Source organism: Sminthopsis crassicaudata, chromosome 2, assembly GCF_048593235.1.
Source record: "Sminthopsis crassicaudata isolate SCR6 chromosome 2, ASM4859323v1, whole genome shotgun sequence".
NCBI lineage: Eukaryota > Metazoa > Chordata > Mammalia > Dasyuromorphia > Dasyuridae > Sminthopsis > Sminthopsis crassicaudata.
This window is the reverse complement of record NC_133618.1, coordinates 452,755,666-452,759,813: the sequence shown is the minus strand read 5'-3', so window position 1 is coordinate 452,759,813 and position 4,148 is coordinate 452,755,666.

Below are 4,148 nucleotides of genomic sequence, written 5' to 3'. Positions count from 1 at the left end.
GAGGAAGGAGGCGGAAGCAAAAAAGAGTCTACCGCGCCAGCCCGAGAAGGGGCCGAGGCGGAGGGGCGGGAACCGGCTACGTCCAGTGCCCGGGGGCGGGGACTAGGGGCGGGGCCACGGATCGGAGAAGCCTCATTGGATGGCAGAAGCATCCGAGGAATTGACGTGGGAAGACTAGTGAGGGGTGGAGACCTGGAGCTGTAGAGAATACTAATACTAATAATAATATCACGCTAACGCTCTAACGCTTTCCAAATTATCATTCATTTGTTGCTCAGTATTTTTTCAGTTGTGTCCGACTCTTGACCCCATTATTTTTTTGGGGGGGGATTCTTGGCTAAGATACTTAGATTTGCCATTTGCAGCTCATTTTACAGATGAGGAAACTGAGGCAAACCGGGTTAAACGACCTGTCCAGTCACGCAGCTAAAAAAGTATCTGAAGCCGAATTTGAGCCCCGGTTCTCCTGATTCCGGCCCGTTACCCCCCTGCGCTACTGAGCTGCCCAAACGAGGCATAGAGAGCTCTAGAGCCCATTAGTCTTCCAATTCTACAGAGGAGAAAATAGGGAGAAAGTTCTTCCCCAGGTCACCTAGGTGGGTGGGAAACTGGGCCTGGTACAGTGATGCGGCCCTGAGGAAGTATAATCAACTAACAAATATAGAATGTTCTGAATTTTCTTTTTTAGGGTCTTGAGAATCAACTTTTTATTCACAATTTTGGTAGTATCTTTTCCAAACCAAAAACCATTCTCCTTAGCAGAAAAACAGCAGGGCTGAGTGCTCTCCTTCTCTAAATTGATTCCTTATTTACAAAGAATTTTCTTTAAGAAAAAAAATTAAATTCAGCAAAATTTCAAAAAATTGGCACGTGCAATACTTTACATCCATGGACATTCCCTTCCCCCTTGCCAAGAAGCAAGAAGACATGTCTTCTCATATCTTTTTTGGGAAAAAACTAATTCTTTATATTGTGTATACTTTTTTTTTTTACTGTGTATATTTTCACAAGGTGACCTTTCAATTGTTTTGTGGTGATTGTTTTTCCCATTTACATCGTTGTAATTGTTGGATGTATTGTTTTCCTTGCTCTGCTTAATTCTTCATCAGTTCATGTCTTTCCATTTGTTGACTGAAATTTTTAAAAATTCATTTAGATACAAAAGATACAAAAAAAAGACATTTTCATATACACAGCATGGCATAAAAAGAAGATTAAATATAAAACCATGAATTGCCATTTCATACCATTTAGTATTTTTTAAAATAATAAAGAGTGCAATAATATGTAAGATTACACATAATTTTCAAGGCTACTCTGTTTCTCTATGTTTTCTCCTAAATTTTCTTTTTTTCTCTGCTATGTACTTTTTAGTTTTTTCCTCCTCCCCTTAGTACCCTGTCCTAAAGAAGACCACCTTTAAACACAAATATATATATATATAGTTATAAAACCATTCTATATAGACATCTATTTATCAATTCTTTTTCTGCAGGTGGATAGTGTAAGTCCTTTGTTGCTGATTTGAGTATTTATAATACTCAAAAATGACCTTTTTTTACAATATTTTTTATTTTTCAAAATACATGCAAAGATAGTTTTCAACATTCACCTTTGCAAAACCTTGTATTCCAAATTTTTCTCCTTCCTTTCTCCCCACTCCCTCCCCTAGAGAGCAAGCAATACAATATAGGTTAAACATATGCAATTCTTCTAAACATATTTCCACATTTACTATGCTGCACAAAAAAAAATCAGCTCAAAAAGGGGGAAAATGAGAAAGAAAAAAAACAGGCAATCAAACAAGAACAATAAGAAAGGTGAAAATACTATATTGTGCTCCACATTCTGTCCTCCATAGTCTTCTCTCTGGATGCAGAATGGCTTAGTTTTTTAAAACAATATTGCTGTTACTGTCTACAATATTCTGCTCATTTTACACTTCATTATTTTGTTTAAATCTTTCCATGGTTTCCTAAAGCCAGCCAGTTCGTTGTTTCTTTTAGCACACTCATATTTCATCATCCATTTGTTTGCTGTTCAATTGTTTTTCAGTATGTATCTACTTCTCCATTACCCCATTTGGGGTTTTCTTGGCAAGGATACTGAAGTGGTGTGTCATTGAGGCAAATAGGCTTAAATGACTTGCCCAGGTTCCCACAGCTAATAAGTGTATGAAGTCACATTTGAACTCAGGAAGATGAGTCTTCCCATCCCCAGAGTTAGCTATTCATTGCGCCACCTGGCTCCCCCTAGTCTTTCCATATTTCTCTGTATTATTTATCAGGGTCATCATATTTTATAGGAAGTTAAGTGACCCAGTGGATGGAGTACTGTGTGTGAAGTCAGAGAAAGGTTTTGGGGAAGTTGAAATTAGAAACTTATGAAGTGAACAGAATGAGAATGAAGTGAATAGAAGCAGGAAAACATTAAGCACTGTAACAATAATGTTATAACAGAAATCAATGTGAAAGTTTTAGCTACTCAATCAAAATAATAACCGAAGACAATTCCAAAAAACACATGATAAAAAGGTCTATCTCCAGAGAAAGAGAACTGATGAACTCTGAATGCAGAGTAAAGCATATTTTCTTTAACTTTATTCTTCTTGTTTCTTGTCCTCTGCCATATGACTTCATGTGGTAATGTTTTATAGGACTTCATATGTATAATGGGTATCAGATTTTATGCCTTCTCAAGGGGTGGGGGAAGGGTAAAAGATTCTTTGCAATTGAAAATAAAAATTAAGGAAAAAAAAGAAAAATCATTTTAAGAGACTATGTTAAATAAAATTGAACTGGCTGTTACAGCTGGGATTACAACACAAATTAGATAATTAAAAATGGGAAAAAAAAAAAAAAAAAGACCAAAAGAAATTGAAAAGGGAGAGAATGAGAGAATAATCCAGTTCAGAGTGTTAAGGAAGTCAGAGGGGTACAGACAAGTGGGAAATGATGAGTTAACTATATTGTACCCCTTCTTAAATAGATGATCTGTAGGGATTTTCTAGTAACTGTTTTTTGCCTTTTTTGGGGTACTTGATACTTAAGCATTGTGCCGAGCACATAAATATGAAGCAGCAAGATGGCACAGTAAATAGAATATCAGGTCTTGAGTCAAATACACTCATCTCCTTGAATTCAAATCTGGCCTCAGACACATAATAGCACTGTGATCTTGGGCAAATCCTTCAACCCTATTTACTTCAGTTTCTTTGTATATAAAATTACTGCATAAGTAAATGGCCATACATGTTTGCCAAGAAAATCCTAAATGGGGTCACAGAGAGTGAGACACAAGCAAAAAGAAAACAAACACAAACACAAAAAAAAGTCAACAACAACTGGCACATACTAGGTGCTTAATAAATGTCTATTGATTCAGTAACTAAATAAAATTAGATCTGTTATGACATCCTTCAAGGAACCTTGTTCATCCTCTATCCTCTCCAATCAGAGGGAGAGAAAGTCCCCAGAAGCAGTTGATACTGAGGAGGTGGTAGTTTCGAGAGAATAATTATTTTGGAGGAATCACATAGTATCCAAATAGAAGATATTCTGGGTCTGCTATACAAGGGAATCTCAGACAGCATCTAATCCAGGTCTTTTCTTTTACAGATGAGGAGACTAAGGTCTGTTGGAGGGGTTATGACTTGCCCCCAACTGAATAGGTAGGAAGTACCAGGTCCCTTGATCGTAAACCATTGCTCTTTCCACTATGCTATTTTGTTACCTCCTATCCCTTATAGGTGGTGAGACAGTTTCTCCTCTACCTGTCTTTTAAACTTCAAGTTAGAGGCATATATACCAAGGAGGATAACAGAGAAAAAAGGTCATATATATAGAAAAATACTTATAGTATGCACTTTTTCATGTAGCAAAGAACTACAAACTAGAACCAGAACAGTGAGTGCTTGTCAATCAGAGAGTGGCTGAACAAATTGTGGTACATGCACATAAAACCATATCACTGGATCATGAGAAATGATTAAAACAAAAGATTCAGAGAAATCTGGGGAGACTGATATTAACAGAGGAAAAACAAAATAAACAGAACCAGAACATATTCCACAACATAAAGGAAAACAACACTCAAAGAATTCAGAAGGTGATATACAGCAGTGACCAGTAATGGTTACAGATTAAAAG